General features: G+C 34.5%; 1 non-coding gene across 1 annotated transcript; it reads right to left on the bottom strand.

The window, feature by feature from the left end:
* Positions 1-17,530: 17,530 nt before the first annotated feature.
* Positions 17,531-17,658, bottom strand: LOC143639581 (small nucleolar RNA SNORA35). The gene has a single exon (XR_013154728.1). It is a non-coding gene; the product is annotated as a small nucleolar RNA SNORA35 (small nucleolar RNA).
* Positions 17,659-18,601: the final 943 nt, after the last annotated feature.

The raw sequence follows: 18,601 nt of genomic DNA, 5'->3' as shown, positions 1-18,601 counted from the left end.
CAAACACTGCCATTGAGCCACATCCCCAGCCCACAAGTACATTTTATATTGGGAATTTTATGCAAAGATTGCATAGCTTTCAAACTAAAATAATTCATTCTAATATTTCAGGAAAATTTTTTTTTCTATTTCAGATGAAGGATATATGATCTATTTATAATTGTTAAACTAATAGATACTGATTATAATAGTGGAAATTATGGAAAGTTTTAAATAAGTGGGTTAAAGAAACAATCAGAGAGTTGATTTATCAGATGATAAGTTCAGCAATATCATCATGGGATAAAACCATACTATGGTAATTTCAGTTATCAATTATAAATAGAATGCATCTGATGTGTTATCAAATGAAATTTCAACACATGATGAAAAATCATAAGAACTATATTCTTCCAAATATGTTTAATAGTGTTACTAAGAAAATGTTTCTAATTGCTACTGAAAGCTAACTTGACTCTCCAAGTGAAATGTTAACAAACTTTTAACAAACTGTTAAACAAATGTTAACAAACTTTTCATCTATATAAAAGAGGAATAAAAAGTCAAATATAAAGATAAAAGTAATATGCAAATTCAAGTTGTGGGTTTAGAATCCAGGTTGTAGAATTTAGAGTTTGGAAGCAGGGTTAATAAAAAGCTTAAAATGGAGAGCTAATTAATCTATACCAACTACAGAGTTACTTTTTTTTTTTTAGTTGTAGATGGATACAATATCTTTTCTCTTTCTTTCTTTCTTTCTTTATTGTATAAGAGAAGGTTAGAGAGAGAGAGAGAGGTCTTGGATCAGATCATGAAGATGTAGGAAGACATTGACAGTTTTAAGCATGGAATGATATTTTAAAATGCACTAAAAGTCAGTCAAAATCGTATGCACTTGTAATCCCAGACACTTGGGAGGCTGAGACAGGAGGATGGCCAAGTTCCAGGCCAGCCTCAGCAACTTAGTGAGACCCTGCCTCAAAATAAAAATTAAAAAAAAAATAATAATAAAGGGGCTGGGGATGTAGCTCAGTGGTAAAGTGCCCCTGAGTTCAATCCCCAGACCAGGAAAAAAAAAAAGCATTAATAAACAGTTTACAGAGTAATTTCTGAATCCTTTCAATACATTCAACTGAGCATCACCTGGGGCCTCTTTTATCCTCTAAATGATCTGTATATGGGACATGGAATTTTCTTTTCATCTGTTTAGGAAGCATTAATTAGTTGTTTGTATGGTACTTTGCAATAACTACTGACTGACATTTAATTTAGTCAACGTAGAGACTTCTGCTATCCCTTTCTGCTCATTTTGCAGATCTGCCAAAATAGAATGACATGTCAGGCGCATGCTATTTCCATTTCACAGGAAGTCGGGCCAAATTATAGAGTTATTCTGTATATGGATAAAACAATGTTTCCTACTCCTCACGGCCATTCAATTAGGAAGTGATTGGATGGTGATGTTCCATAAATAAATCTTCAAAACCACAGACAATGGAGTGAAAGATCACCTTTGCACTGTGTACAAGAAAATCCATTAGGTTCCTCCAGCTCAAAGCTTTGCTGATGTTCCCCATTCCAAAGAAACAAAGCATTCTTTCAGGGAAAAAAGAAATGCATTAACAGCAGCATACATACTGCCTGTTTCTCTGTACTAAAAGAAATCCTACTCTATCATATTTTATATAGAATTATCAAAATGAAAACCACAAGGGTAAAAACTATTCTTTGTATTGTTGAACAAACAGACAAATGAGACAAAATGTGCTGCCAACTGTTAATGTTTTCTGTACAGTATTGAAATGATATTGAAAAACCCTGAATTTGATAAGTGAAAGTATAATTCCCTCCCAAGTCCCTGAAAAGGTACTGTAGATTTAGTCCTATGGTTGTCATGAATATATGTGGAAAATACTATAATGACTGAAGTATTATTATTCTCTTGGTGCCAAGGGGTTTTTGTGTTAAAGTATCTGAAACTGGTATATGGTAGACAATAAATTACCACTGCACTGAATTCCTTGGTATATATTAGTTTGCATATTCTAGTAAGGAAAGTTTTTAAATACTGCATATCTAAAATTTGTTGAAGGACAGAATTCTAAAACTTTACTGAGCTAATTAGTATATCAGTCATGTCTCTGAAAATTAGCCTAAAGCTGAAAATATGGAGGGAAAAAACTATTTAGAATGCTAGAGCTTAGCACATAGCAAGCAATAATAATAATAAATAACATCAATCTGTTAGCTTATGTATCTTTTTTATTTTTTATTTTTGTGTAGTACTGGAGAGTGAGCCCAGGGGTACTCTACTACTGGGCTCCATCCTCAGCCCTTTTTATTTTTTTTTATTTTGAGGCAGGATCTCTCTAAGCTGCTGAGGCTGGCCTCAACTTGACACCTCCTGCCTTAACCTATGGAGTTGCTAGGATTACAGGTGTGTGCCACTGCATCAGGCTAACTTACATATCTTTAAAAACCCAAAAAAGAGGGCTCTACTAGTACTTCAGTGATGGGGTTCAGGACACATCACCCCCAAAACAAAGTACCTTGATATTGACATTGAAGAAAATAGAAGTGGGAAGTTCACTTTCACCATCCCCTTACTTTCCTCCCCTGAAACAGACCCTCATTTCAGAGGTACCTTCCCTATAAGTAAAGGGACATCCTTATCTCTGAAGACACAAGGTCACCAAGAAGTATTGAACAGACAGACTTTGCTGAGATTCCTTCAGGTTATCATCATAAGATCATTTCATTAGGTCATCTTTACCTAGTCATACTTCTCCACTGCTATCCATTTCTCCACCAACCCTAAGATAAAAATACACACAGGCTTACATGTTTCCTTGGGTCCCCATTTTTTTATGAAGCCTCCCTTATCATGTAAAATCTGTATTAAGTCAATTTATTTACTTTTCTCCTTGGTTAATCTGTCTTTTATTATGGGGGGCTCAGTCATGTCATAAGACGGTCAAGGACAAGATATTTGTCCTTCCCTAAACAGACCACACTGTTTCCACACATCTGTGCCTTGGCACACGTGTTTATTCAGGCTGGAATGACTTTGACCTCTTTCTATACTTGACCAACTCTTATTATGACACAGAACCCTAGTAGTTTTTAAGCAACTCTTGCGACCCTATCCTGACTAGACCAACCATTTTCTCCTCTAGATTATTTGCATACCTCATACTTAACTTCCATTGTTGCTTTCCTGCAATTTCATTTTAATTATTTGCACACCCACTTCCCCTAAAAGAATGGGAGCAATTAATTAATGGGAACTATAATTGATTCTGTTTCAGTTCCACTTGGCACAGAGCCTGGCACACTGTAGGCTAAACCGTTAGCAAATTGAACAGTGCTAAGCAAACCATTTACAGATGTGTGGAGTTGAATAGGTTGATTTAAAAATTGAGTCCTAAAATATTATTTTTCATTTTAGAAAATGTGAATCCTTCTGAGTTTTTTTTATAGTTTTATTTTTAATTGACAAATAATATTTTTATGGGGCATGTAGTACTGTTTTGATAACATATATACATTATGGAATGATTAAGTTAGGTTAATTACCATATCCATCTCTTCCAGTACTTATCATTTCTTTGTGGTGAGAACATTTTAAATACTTTTTAAAAGTTATTTTGAAATATGGTATTATTAACTACAGGTGTGGTGTACACCTGTAGTCCTGGCTATTCAGGAGGCTGGAGCAGGAGGATTATTTGAACTCAGGAGTTTGCAATAAGAGAGACCCTGTCTCAAAAAATCAAATTTAAAAATTATTAAAACTTGCATGGATTCAGAAAAGTATTGTGAAGTCAGTTTAAATTTAGTATAGCTCCATAAGATAGACACTGGAACCTAAAATTAAAGACAATTTACTCTTCTTTAGCAAATCTCTGATGTGCACTAAAAATAAAATATTCAAACATATGGTCAAAACAAACATGTCTCTATGAATATCACAAAAATATAAATACATTCTAAATAATTTTAGTAACTTAGACAATTCTAACAGTCTCAAACATTGGTTATCAATGAATTAAACCTTTGAAGAACTTCTCTAAACTAACATAAAAAATGTAACTAATCTATCCCATATTCATAATGGTTTGAAAATATAGTTGGTCTGAAAACAAATAACATACAATTTTTTTAAAAAAAATTCTCAATGATTCTTTTTTTTTTTTTTTTAAACAGGTATAAAAATCCTGGGGGCTTTTGACTTTACATAAAATGAGGCTATCTCATCTTTTGTGGTATATAATATTCACAAATTTGATTTTGTTTTTTCCTGTTTGTCATTTTATTCACAAATATTCATTATCCCTTCTAGATTTACTATATTTTAAATAATTCCTTCATGTTTGTTTTGAAAAGAAATGACCCCATCTAGTGATTGATAAATGTCTTTCAATTTTATTTATTTATTTATTTATTTATTTATTTATGGTTCTGGGGATTGATCCCAAGGGTGTGTAACCACTGAGCCACATCTGCAACCTTTTTTAATGTTTTGTTTTGAGACAAGTCTTCCTGAGTTGCTGAGGGCCTCGCTAAGCTGCTGAGGCTGGCTTTGAACTTGCAATCCTCCTGCCTCAGCCTCCCAAACTGCTGGGATTATAGGTGTGCGCCCCTGTGCCAGGCTGATCTTTATCAGGTCTTTTAGAATTGGTTCATATCTTGCCCTTTTTCATAAAAATGTTTTCTTCACTGCTAATCTGATTAATTGCCCTGAACATTAACCACCACAACTGCTTTTCAACTGTTTGCTCTTGGTTGTCTGATTTTTCATTTTGCAAGGTTTCCCTTAAATTCTCTAAATTCTTAAATTTTCCCTTCGACTTCACCCTTTATGCTTCTGAATCAGTTTCCAACTAACTGAAGCAGATTGTTCCCCTAATTCTCTGCCATTTATTTTGACCCCCCACACCAACCTGTCCCCCACCCCATCTGGCCCCAGGAAAACTACTGCTGTGTTACAGGCCTTTCAGGTTTTTTTTTTTTTTTTTTCACTCACTCCTCATCTTATGGAGCTCTCTTTAGTGTCATTTTCTCAAGGTATTTTCCCTTGATTGAGCCTTAATGTATTAATTTTCTTCCATATTTTTCATTTCTGTCACAACCTGATATTTATGTATTTTCTCCCTTGAGCTTCCTCGCACTTTGTTCCCTCTGTACCTAAGTGGCTTTAGGGCCCTCAATAGAATGAGATTCATGTTACCAGCTCAGAAATTACATTTGTCCCCCCAAACAACAAAGCCATTATATGCTGCCTTTTCTTATGCTTTGAGCTGCCTTTGTGTCTTTCCCCTCCAACTCACCCACAGTCCTTTCCTGAATAGGCTATCTTCCTTTCTCTCCACCTGGATTGCTTTTCATAGAGAATACACTGTGGCAATTTCTGGAGCCTTCATTCTCTGTTGACTCATTTTCTTTTCACTATAGGTCTAGCCCTTATTGAGGCCCTGGGGTCATTACATCCCAACTGTGGACCAAGCACAATTTAGAAACTCAACATAAGAAAACCTTAAACCAGCCAGGCATGATGTCACATGCCTATAATCCCAGCAACTGCAGAGGCTGAGGCAGAAGGATTACAAGTTTGAGGCCAGCCTCAGCAATTTAGGGAGGTCCTAAGCAATTTAGCAAGACTCTGTTTCAAAATAAAAAGTAAAAAGGGCTGAGGAGATAGCTCAGTGGTTAAGTGACCCTGGATCCCCAGTACCAAAAAACAAACAAAACACCTTAACCAGAGGGGGTGGTAGATAGATGACTATAATCCCAGCAACTGGGGAGGTGAGGCAGGAAGATTGCAAGTTCATGGTCAGCCTCAGCAATTTGAACCCCTAAGTAATTTGGCAAGACCCTGTCTCAAAATAAAACAATACAAAAAAAAAAAAAAAAAGAACAAAAGAAAAACAGTAAGGCCTTAATTAATATGATCTTACTTTTCACTTATTTTCCACAACATGTTACTACCTATTCCTAAGACTTCAAATTCTGGGAAAATAATCTCCAAACCTCTAGCAGCACTTATTTTATATCAGAAGCATACAACTCTTACTAACATGCTCAAGCACCCAAACCTTCAGATCCCATAGCTAGGTGATATGCCAGTTTAATAAACCTCTAGAGAGGAGTGACATTATCTACTTTTCAAGAATAAAATGCTAATCTGATTACAGTTCAAGGGGAAAAAATTAAAGGAAACAATACAATACTTCTAGTAATCTTCCTATGTGAATCTGAGAAGCTCATGAAGTTCATTAAATAGTTTCTACGGGCTTAAAATATGACTGACAAAAGTTTAATTATATACAACTTCTCAGAAATATATCTATTGCTGCTGGATGCAGTGGTGCACACCTGTAATCCCAGTGACTTGAGAGGCTGAGGCAAAAGGATCACAAATTCAAAGCTGGCCTCAGCAATATAGCAAGGCTGTAAGTAATTTAGCAAGACCATGACTTAAAATAAAAAATGAAAAGAGCTCAGTGATAAAATGCCCCTGAGTTTAATCCCTGGTGTCAAAAATTTAATTACTTGAAAATATATAATATATATAAATGAATAAATATACATATATACATACATATATGTGTATATGTGTGTGTGTGTGTGTGTGTGTGTGTGTGTGTGTTGCCTAAAAACAGGTAAACTCACACTTATCCCTATTTACTTAGGTAAGTATACAAACTTCCAAATTATTCCACTAACTACAATTGTTGTTGGAATATGTAGCAAAGGGAATAAAAACCTCTAAAAACACTGGCCTAAGAATTTAAATCTAAAATATGTTTTCTTCCTGGAGGTGGTGGCTCACACCTCTAATCCCAGCAGTTTGGGAGTCTGAGGCAGGATGATCTCCAGTTCAAAACCAGCCTCAGCAATGGTGAGGTGCTAAACAACTCAGCGAGACCCTGTCTCTAAATAAAATACAAAATAGGGCTAGGGATGTGGCTCAGTGACTGAGTGCTCCTGAGTTCAATCCCCAGTTCGAAAACAAACAAACAAACAATGGTTTATTTACAACTTATATAGCAGTTATTTCTCAGTGGGTACTTTGAGGGATTGTATGTCTCCTTAAGACTAAAAACTAACTTAAACTTTTTTAGTTTGTTTAGTAGTAAATTGCCTAAAATATAGCCAACTCAAGAAAATGTAATTAATAACTGTCAGCCTGTGCAAGAAGCTCAGGGCTCTACTTAACTTGTGCTTTGATAATTCCCTAGCAAAGTACTTTCACACTGAGGGTTTGAGCCTGTTCAAAATCTGATTAACTTGGATTTTGCAGAAAAGACAGATAGTCAGAGCTCAAAGACTCCCTCCCACCCCTTCCTGTTTCTGCCCCCTTAATGCCCAGTTTAAATCTTCCAATTTATTTGTGGTTCATGTTATCTCAAGATATTAATAAATACTATGTAAGAGCTGACAAAGCATTATGGCAATAAGAAGTTTCCATAAACAATATCAACACATTATAGAAGACAAAATAAAGACTACGAAGTAATCAATATCGCTGCATTCACTTCCCCTAAGACAAAATCAGTAACCTAGCTTCTAAGGCTCTTATGAAAAATAAAAGAGATATACATGTTTAAGTGCTCTGTGAACTGAAAAAACTCATTATCCAGGAACTTCACTTATATAGAATGGAATGATAAACCAAAAAGGAAGCAATAATAATCTGATAACACAAAGTTCATATCCAATGCACTAATAATAATATTGTTTCTCCTTTTGAAGAATTGTGTCCCCTTGTTTCAAATTATTTTCTTAGAAAATGAATCCTATTTGCAAAATCCATTGAACTTTTTCTAGATTTACTCATCAATAATACCACCATGCAAAAGTTTGGGAGTTCAATATCAAAAATTTGGGGGCTAAAATTTATTGCTAACAAGAAAAAGAATGTGTCTGTCAGTAATAAACTGAAAATTCATGAGCAGGCCAAGAAATTTTTCTCTATAAAAATAATTTGTTAAAAACTAATTCCTGGGGCTGGGATTGTGGCTCAATAGTAGAGCGCTTGCCTAGCACTCGAGAGACACTGGGTTCAATCCTCAGCACCACATAAAAATAAATAAATAAAATGAAGGTATTGTGTCCAAATACAACTAAAAAAAAATATTTAACAAAACAAAACTAATTCCTATAAAACTATCTTCAATGCCCTAAATTACATTACACTTTTCTAAAGAAATACAGAAGCTAGGAAGTGTTAAGTAACAGCAGCCCTACAAATAAAGCAAACCATGCAAAACCAATGAAAAACTTAAGTAAATGTATCAAAGCTAAATAAAAACATATATCAATATGCTTTCTGTATGCATCTGAATGGCATCTATCCATGTTGCCTATACTTGTGGGGCTGGGGATGGAGCTCAGAGGTAGAGCACTTACTTATCATGCTTGAAATGCTGGGCTCCAATTGCCAGCACTTCAAAAACAAGCAAACAAACAAACAAAAAACCCCATTGCTAACCTGTATATTCCTATAATAGGTTCAAAATGAAATATTTAGTCAAGGGAACATTTTCTTTTTGGTGGTGCTTAAAAAAGAAACTGGGGACCTGTGCATCTTAAGCCCACTTTACCACTGAGCTACATCCCCAACTCTAGGTTTTTAAGAACTTTTGATATAAATGATATCACATGTTATTAATTAAAAACTTGAAGTTATAATTTATACCAATTCTCTCCTTTCTGCTTGGATTGCATATTTTTTCATGTAAGGTCCACTAATAATAACTAAGCAGCAGTCAATTGAAGGTAATACTACCTCCATTCTTGGATTTGCTGAGATGATTATGACTGAGAATAGATTATGAATAGAAAATACCTTGAAGATATTAGATGTTATATACACATTTGTCAAATAAATGAATGATAAATTTATATTTTAATTATTATTATATTTACTTTGTAATTATTGTGATTTCAATATTATGCTATACCACAATCTCTTCAGATGTTGATTTTGAGAGTCATACAGTTCCATAAAACAATCTTATTTTTTGGCTTGAGCTTTACCTATAGTACACTTCAAACTCAAATTCCTTAAAGAAATTGTAAAGCAACATGGTTATATATTAATCTTCTCAGATCTATTTATACTCTTACAAAAAATTTTCATGTTACATTATACAAGATTAGATACAAAATTAAAACAAAGAATGTCAGTCCTTTTATCACTATGTATTTTTATCTTTGGAATTTACATTTTATCGCTATGACATTATCATCATTGAACAACACATGGCTTAAAGATCATTGTGTTGTTAGAACAAATGATATAAGTATCTTGTATTTCATGAATCTTTAAATTTCAAAACAGTACTCTTTTGTTCTGCCTTGAGGAGTTTAAGGGTGTCAGTTTCACTGTTGTGAGATTGATTACAACCAGCTGATCAATCTTCTATCCCAACGAAATCAATCATGGTGACAGTTGCCACTATGGCCTCCTCCCTGTATTTTCCAAGCATGGAGGAGGACAAGTGAGCACCTGCCTCCTAGATTTTTAGATTGAAAACATTACCCGAACAAACCAGGACACCTAGTATTATGGCAGAATATAACCTTCTGGAGAAGACCAACAATTGCCTAATCAACATGTCCATACCATGATCATGATATGATTTTTCCTTTAAAACCCAAATTCCTCAAGAAATTGTCAATAGAATTTAACGATATTTACAATTTAATCATCAATAAACAGTATTTGAAATGTTTATTTCCCGTGATTTAGCACATAAATGGAAATCAAAGAAAGTTTGATCAAAATATTTGTGGAACTATTTTTTTTTTTTTGTAACAAGAAAAGCTATTTTTCTTTTCATACTAAATATACCAAATCAAATGTTCATTTATGGAGCTACTCAAGCAAAAGCAAAACCACAAATATTAAGGACATTTGTTCTTCCTGTAGACTATTACTGAAACCATTGACAAATAAAGCATTACTTAATGGTTAAAAACATATTACAAATGATCACTTTGTAAGGTTGTACAATGATTCCATTGCCAACATACTTGAACTATATGTTTACTAGCCTAAAGGTCTTAGTAACGTAACATTTCATGTCCCTGCATTTCAAATGTGGAGAGTGACAGATGTTGTAAATCTCTACTTAAAAGATCACTACTGATGGACACTGTGTTTAATTTGTGAATTTCTATATTGTACTATACTCTTGTTGTCCCTTGGTTGGTTTTCACTGCATTATTTGGGAGACCAGTAGGTTTACATTTGCTCCTCTGAGAAAGTATCCCTGTTTCTAAAATTCTATGTATAGGGTTGTTAGGAAAAATCAGTGAAGCATTCCATTTAATTGGTCATTTCTTTTTATATTAAAAAGGCAAAATTATCTATAACTTTGTTATTGGTCCCAGTTAGTTGCTCCTCGTAACACAATGGGTGCAAATAATGTTTTACTATTCTTTCTGTCTTAGAAAAGTATCTTTTCAGGAAGAAAGGGAATACCCACCATACTACAGGTCTCAATTCAATTTCCTTCCTTTTTGTAATTAGGAAATCTTGGCTTTCTTAACTGCAAAATACCCAAAGCCACTGCCTTTTGAAAAACAAGTGCAGGGACTAGGGTGGTAGCTCAGTGATAGAGCGCTTGCCTAGCACGTATGAGGCACTGGGTTCAAGCCTCAGCACCACATAGAAATAAATAAATAAAACAAAGGTATAATGTCTATCTACAACTAAAAAACAATTTTAAAACAGTGTGCTTTGGTCAATGTCTGGGTCCTTTGAGTTTTCTAAGGCTGACTGACCCCTTTTAGATGCCAGTATGAGTTAGCATCTTAATTTTCTTTCCTATGCCAGACCCCTTGTGATGATAGTTCAGTAAGGTGTCACCAATCCTTAGGATCTTACTCTTATTTTGGATCTTGCTCTTATTTTGCCGGAACAACATTAAGCGCACATACCGTGTGCGTGCGCACACACACAAACACACACACACACACAGACACACACACAGTAGAGATTTGAATTGTATTTGCTTTCAGACCCTGAAATAGTTGAGCTCATTTTCAAAATAAATAATCTACTTTCAATTTGGTTTTTATTTTACACATATACTTAAGAGATTTCTGCAACTTAATATTTCAGCACATTGTCAACTGGGTCCATATGCTTGTTGCTTTCCCTTTTCCTATTTCTCTCAATTTGGTTAGAAGTTTTCAAAGTTTTAAGTGCTCTATAAATTGAGAGGGTAGAATGCTCTAATATAGCTGGCAGAAAAAACAGAGATGGATTTGTAACTTTCTTGCTGTGTGTTTGAAAAGACAGATTCCCAGCCGTTTACTTACACCTCTATTTCTAGCTGCTATCAGTTAATTTTCGGATGTTCATATCTCTGATTTAAGCTTTATGTAGGTACTGGAGTTTTTCTAAAAAAAAAAAAAAAAAAAAAAAAACAAAACTGATAATTTAAAAATTTTGATAGGACTATGTGGAAAACTAGTAAAAATTTCTTATAACTTAGAATTCACGTGTATGTGTTTATTTTAAAGTCAGGGGCTTGTGCATGCTAGGCAAGTGCTCTAACTCTAAGCTACATCCTCAGTCCTTTTTATTTTTTATTTTGAGACAGGGTCTCTCTAAATTCCTGAGGCTGGCCTCAAACTTGCTGTCCTCCTGCCTCAGCCTCTCAAGTCTCTGGGATTTTAAAGGTGTGTCATTGTGCCCAGCTCACTTTTGTTTTAAATTAGTGAATGATTTTGAATATTTTCCCAAAGGACTTCATTTGCCTAACTATGCCAAATGTAAGGAGAAACTCTTATAGCAATGTTTATAAGCGTTCTGTGTATTAAAGTATAATATGGATAAAATAAGTATCCTCAGATTTAAATTTCCATCATTTGCTTCCCTTGTAGCAATCATTTATGATTCAACATCTATTACCCTATTTTTCTTACTTATAGTTTTACAGTTCTTTATAAAATTCTGAATTCTTTCGCCCCATGTCCTATTTCTAGCACTAGGACCACCACTATCAATATTGAAAGTAAACATTAGTTAGAGATGGGTTACTGGCTGGATTCAATATATTCTGGCACTTCTGTTCTGTCTATGCCCCTCAAAATGTCTCTTATTCTTTGAAAAACAAAGGTAAAAGAACAAAGAGTCAATTTAAATATCCTGTATTTTGTATGTACTATATTAAGAAGCCTCTAGTTTTATTTATGGATAAATATATAGCCACTTTTTCACAACACAATTTAAAAATACATAATAAATATCAGACAAGTAAAAATAATGTCTCCTGCTCCTTAGATTTATTTCCAACTTCTCCAGTTAATGGAGGGGCGTGTCCATGCATATCATCAAGAGTGATGTATAATCCATTTTGATGGTTTAGGGCCACTTTCCCCACTCCCTGCAATAGAAAAACCTGTCAAGGGAAATGGGCCTGCAGCCTTGAACCAGCTGGATTCACAGACGACATCTCAACTTCTTGGACTTGGTAGAGTTCCTTGCTGCTCAGTTGCTATCACTCCACTCCAGAGAGCATGATCTCTCCTGTTAGGTGATTATCATTGGGAGTAAGAGCAAAGATTTCTGGGATGGGAGGTCCAACAAATAGGGAAATGCCCTCAGTTGTGAAAAGGGACAAAGAAGAACATTGCATGACATTCATGCTTCCCAGCTGAGTTGGCTGTAACCTCAGTTACTAGTAGCACAACTGCAGCTTTCACTATGAAAATATGCAATGCTAACTTTTCATGACAGAGTCCCCTACCATTCTGGGTTGCATCACTATGACAGAGAATGAAAATATGTTCCTAATCCAATTATGAAATAAAAGAGTACTTGGAATGAAAACATTCAGTTTAAGACAATAAATATTTGTTATTTTACAGTTACTTACCTGCAAGACATGTTCTTCTTCTTTTTTTTGGCGGGGGGGAATACCAGGGATTGAACCACTGAGCCATATCCTCAGCCCTATTTTGTATTTTATTTAGAGACAGGGTCTCACTGACTTGCTTAATATCTCACTGTTGCTGAGGCTGGCTTTGAACTCATGATCCTCCTGCCTCAGCCTCCTAAGCTGCTTTGATTACAGGCGTGCACCACCATACCCGGCAAGACATGTTCTTAAATACAGAAGAACATGATCCCAAACTGACTTATAACTATGAAACTGGAAACACAGGTGACAAGTGTCTGCCATAAAAGTTAGAATGGGAAAGGAACTTTAAAGAACATTTATATAGTTCTTAGTGTTGTGCTTGCCCAAAGTAGTTTCACCATGAAAAAAAAGATGAATGAATAAATCCAGTCTAATCCCCCATTTTACAGATGAAGGAAGAATGTACTTGATGACATAAAGTTAACTAGTGGCAAAGCCAGGACAAGAAACCATACATTCTGAGTACTCAGTCTTTTCCACGGTTGGTTGATCAACTGTAGACTATATTTTATATTAATTAAAACTATATTATATTCATTTCAATCCCTGTATCTTTGTCCATTTGATTTCATGCCTACAACACCCTATAGCACAATGATTCCATTAAATTAGCCTTACCTAACTAGTCCACACCCATTCATCTTTTTTCTGAATTCCCACAGACAGTACTTACTGGCTATACCACAAATTTAGGGTTTTGCTACAAAAAGGGGGGGATTAAATGCAATGATATCGTGTGTGCGTGTGTGCAGTGTCATTAATATGTTTTGCATATTCCTCCAGGTAAGGGTCATTTATTCACAGTTTATTTATATATGGCAGCATATACTACTTTTTATACGGATGCATAAAAATTAGCATGTAAATTAGCATCTGAATTAGGATACTTGTGAGAGTCAAAGTAATTACTATTGATAATAGTGCAGTAAGTATAAACTGGGACCTTTCTTGAAAAACTGGAATATATGGTCACTCTTATAGTAATGAACTTTCTCAGCGCATGTTAAATTGGAATCATTCCATTGTTGATTATACAATTGTCCAGCTATACGATATTGTTTATAATTGTGTATTGAATAAGATTATTTCTAAGGTAGTAAGCATGAAAAAGTCATGACAAGTTGTGGAATTCTATTTATAAAATTCTTATATGAACATATGGTTTCTTTAAAAGTTATTATGAATATTTCTGCAAAGTATTCAATTATTGCCTTATTTTTAAAACTGTAAGGATAAAGTCAAATGTAAAATTTTGTTGGTCCAACTTTAATCATTTCAATATCAAAAATATACTTGAGAGTAAAAAAAAAAAAATTGGCCTTGCCTCTAATTCCTTTCTAATGGTAGAATATAAAATCTGATGGCTTTCTATGTGGAATGGATGAGGGGGGAATGGTATTAGGATCTATGGATATACAGGCCCAAATTTGAAGTTTAAAAATATATCTAAATTTAAACAACTTATTAAAAAAAGTATGGATTACGCATCATGATTTTTAATTTATTTTTAAATAAATTATGGAGGAATTAGCAAAGGAAACAATTAAAGTATATGATAAATTCATATATAATTAATGACTTAAAATTCTATGCCATTTATCTACCATCATATTATCTATATCTAGCTATATGAGAATGCTTTTGAAAGTCTTTTTTTTCTTTCTTTCTTTCAAGTGCTGCAGATTGAACCTAGGGGTGCTCTACCACTGAGCTATACCCCTAGCTCTTTTCTTTTTTTTAATTTGAGACAAGGTATCACTAAATTACCCAGGCTGGCCTTGAACTTGCAATCCTTCTGTCTAAGTCTCCAGAATGTCTGGGATTACAGGTGTGTGCCACCATGCCCCGCCCTTTGAACATCTTAATGATCTAAATCTTAACATTGTTTTCTACCAAGATTTAATGATGGTGGAGCACACCTGTAGTTGCAGCTTCTCAATACGCTAAGGCTGAAGAATCACTTGAGCCCAGGAGTTTGAGGTCAGCCTGGGAAACTTAGTGAGACCACATCTTGGGGGGAGGAGGAGAGTTTCTTTTGATAGAATTTTCATATCAAAATATACATTTTGCCAGGCACGGTGGCACATGCCTATAATCCCAGTGGCTCGGGAGGCTGAGGCAGGAGGCTTGAAAGTTCAAAGTGAGCCTCAGCAATTTAGCAAGGCCCTAAGCAACTTAGTGATACCCTGTGGTTAAGCACACCTGGATTCAATCCCTGGCACCAAAAATAAATAAATAAATAAACAAATAAATAAATAAATAGATTTTATGTTCAGATATATAACAAAGTTTTAGTCATCCTAGACAGAATAATCCATAGATTCAATTTATTGATATGGTTAAATGAGACATTTAATGATAAAAACATCCTGCAGAATGAATTTTAAGTACTTGAACAATAGCAGTTACACCATCTGCATCACATAGAAATTTGCTAACTTGACAGCCACAAAAAAACAAACAGGCGATACAGATACAGCAAGCTAGCAATAGGGTAGATGCAACAAGGGAAGAGGCATTTGTTAGATAAATGGCCTTTCTTTTGAATATCACATTCTATACTAAATAACACTTCATTTAATGATCGGCAGATGTTGATAGCAAAGAGAATTCATTCTCTTTATTGCAAAAATGGCTTATATTACAAAATTATCTAAATAATCACATTTTTCCATCCTCCAAGTTTCAAATGAAATTAAAGTAGATCAGCAGAGGAAAAAAATAGGCAAAAATAATTACAAGGGAAACAAAATAGCATGTTGCCCTTAGGAAAATTGCTGAGAAAAAGACATTATGTTGACAGATTCTCACCTACCCACATGGACCTCTGAGACAAGCCCCAAGATTATATTATTTTAAGAAATTAAGTTTTTAAAATCTGTTTATTATTTTAAGAAATTAAGTTTTAAAAAACATGCTGTTATCAGTGGAATATTTGTGTGTATGGCTGAGAGAGGGGATATTCAAATAGCATTTATTCTATACTAAAAAAAAGGTAAAATAATAAAACTATCATATGCCACATTTACTCACACAGTTAGTAGGTCATGTGAGCACCCTACCTTGCCATATTTCTAAGGAAGAAGATATTTATTTTCATCTCAAAAGGAAGCTAGACTTGGAACTTCAAGGACAAGGAGGTTTATATGGAGGCATATGGCCTTTCTTCTCCCATTTTATATCACCCAAGAACTTGACATTCAAATTCTTTTTGTCCTTCATCCAATAGTACTAATAAAGGTTTTAGATGAAAGAACAATGATTTTAAAAATATATCCTGATACTGGATATAAAAGTCATTAAAGTTTATCTTTGCCAATTGTTAGGAAAAATGTATCATATTTACTGGGTTTTTATATATTGATCAATAAGGGTTTAATTATTTATACATATATTTTTCACTGATACACTTCATCTAATTGTCCAAAAATAATAGATCATAATCTTACTATTAAAGGTGCAAGTTGTACAATCATTTGCAATGTTGACTTAGTTATCAGAACATAAATATGACCTGGGGTTAGACCTAAGAGCCTGTATTCTTTCTGGTAAAGGATCCTTAAAGCCATTTTCTAGGAAGGCAAGTTAATACAAGAAAAATGTGAGTCTCCTTTCAGCATTATTATTTTACCTAGACAACTTATTATTGATTTCATATTTTACAAATTAATCTTTTCTAGATTTTAAGTGAGTTTTTAATCTCTATTTACCATGCAAAACAATGTCTTGTTTTATTTTATATGATACTAAAACTATAGCATTCAATTTTCTAGAGCTTTTTCTCTAGTTCTGGTTACAAAATTGATGACTGACTTCCTAGATAACAAACATGAATTTATCCATCAATAATGATTTACTGAGCTGCTACTTTATGCAAGACACTGAGCTAGGTGCAGCACTAAGTGCTAAGATGTATGAGAATATAGACTGTCTGCTTTCAAAGAATTTACCCATTAGTTAATAAGATAATAAATGAATACTAAAAATGAGAAATTGATCATTACCAAACTATGTGCTAAAAGGAGAGATTAGTGGGGACTTGAGTATTCAAAGGTATCTTGAAGTTTATTTACTTCAAGAATGGTCCTTGGATGTAAGAATTGGAAAGGGAATTTGGTTAGCACTAGATCTAAGCCTACTGTTTATTTATAGGGGATGAAGAAGGTGAGGAAGGCTAATTTGTCAGGAATCTAGATCAGATAAGATATATGAATCAACTTTTGCAAGATAATTATAATCTTATTTTCATCATATCAAAAAGGAGAAAATCATTTCTTTCTCTATCCTCCTCACATTTAATGAGCAATTTGTCAGAAAATTTAAATGAGTTTATATTTTCTTGTAATCACCATGATGAAATTAGATCATTCCAGAAGCATCAAACGTTTTTTATGGACTACAACACGGAGTCTAAAAGGCATTAGTGTAAACTAAGAGCTTCATAGCTAGTAATGATGATAATAATGTAATAGCAAGGATAACATTGAGTATTTGCTATTAGCCTGAGATGGACATAGTCATCTTTATCTAGTAATAGTAACTGAGCTGCTTGATTTAATTTGTTTCTCCACCCCCTCAATTTTCTTAGGCAGGGTCACAGGACCCAAGAGATATGTACCCACCCGCATGCAGGAGTAGCCCACAGTGTGACTCTCCCAGCTTTTGGAGGGATTTGCTTTTGCACTGCTCGATGCCCAATTGGTCAGGTGGAAGCCCAATGGGTCACTTGCCAGTGCTGTAGGCAACAGAGCTAGGGTTGAGACCCTTGCTCTATGCAGAGGAATAAGCTTGGGGGAGGGAGTGGAGAGAAGCCTGCAAACATCTCAGAATTCCTTGCTGTATTCATTCATCATGGTGGCTACACATGAGGGTCAACTTCAAGGAAAGGTACTATGGATTCAGAATCAGGTCTCTCTGTTCAGAATCCAGACTCTGCCACTGAGTAGTTGTGGGACCTTAGAAAAGTCACTCAAGCCCTTTTGGCCTCTCTTTGCTCATGTCAAATGAGATCAGTATTACTTTATTGATTGTTGTGAGAATTAGAAGAAAACCCTGCAGAGCTCCTTCTGCCAGTGTCTAACATTAAGTATTGCTTAATGAAGAATCACAACTGTCACAACTGAACATCTCCTTACTTGCCACAGGCAATTCACTTTCTCTTTTTCAAATTACCATTTGTGAGGAACATGGTTAAGTTTTGTTTTTTTTAATCATTTTTTAGTTAATAAGTCCACACATTTCTACTCTCCTTATAATTCCCTCTTTACAAAAGAAAAGTTGCTTTATACCTAATTGTTTAAATGGGCTGAAATGTGGAAGTACTATTTAGAATTGGCTAACATTTCCTGACAAGAATTTTTAGATCACTGTCCTTGAATTATGTGAAAGGTGATGACACATCTTTCCTGTGTGTTTGGAAAGAACTCACATTCTTGACTGGACAAACGGGAAAACTAGCCATTTGATGCACCTCCCATTATTTTCTCTTGGTTATGACTGAGCCTCTGCCACCTCAAGCAGGCACTCTCAAATAATTATTACTTTTTTCTCCATTTTTTTTTTTTTTTGCTTCATTAGGTCAGCAAATATTCACTGAAAATTGTATGAACCAAACACTATTCTAATAGAACAGTTTTCCCAACGAAACAAGCCTTTTTTTATGCCTCTCTACTTCCGCCTTA

The sequence above is a fragment of the Callospermophilus lateralis genome, chromosome X (assembly GCF_048772815.1).
Source record: "Callospermophilus lateralis isolate mCalLat2 chromosome X, mCalLat2.hap1, whole genome shotgun sequence".
NCBI classification, from domain to species: domain Eukaryota; kingdom Metazoa; phylum Chordata; class Mammalia; order Rodentia; family Sciuridae; genus Callospermophilus; species Callospermophilus lateralis.
Note: the sequence above shows the minus strand (reverse complement) of the source record. Positions and strands in the feature narration are given on the sequence as shown.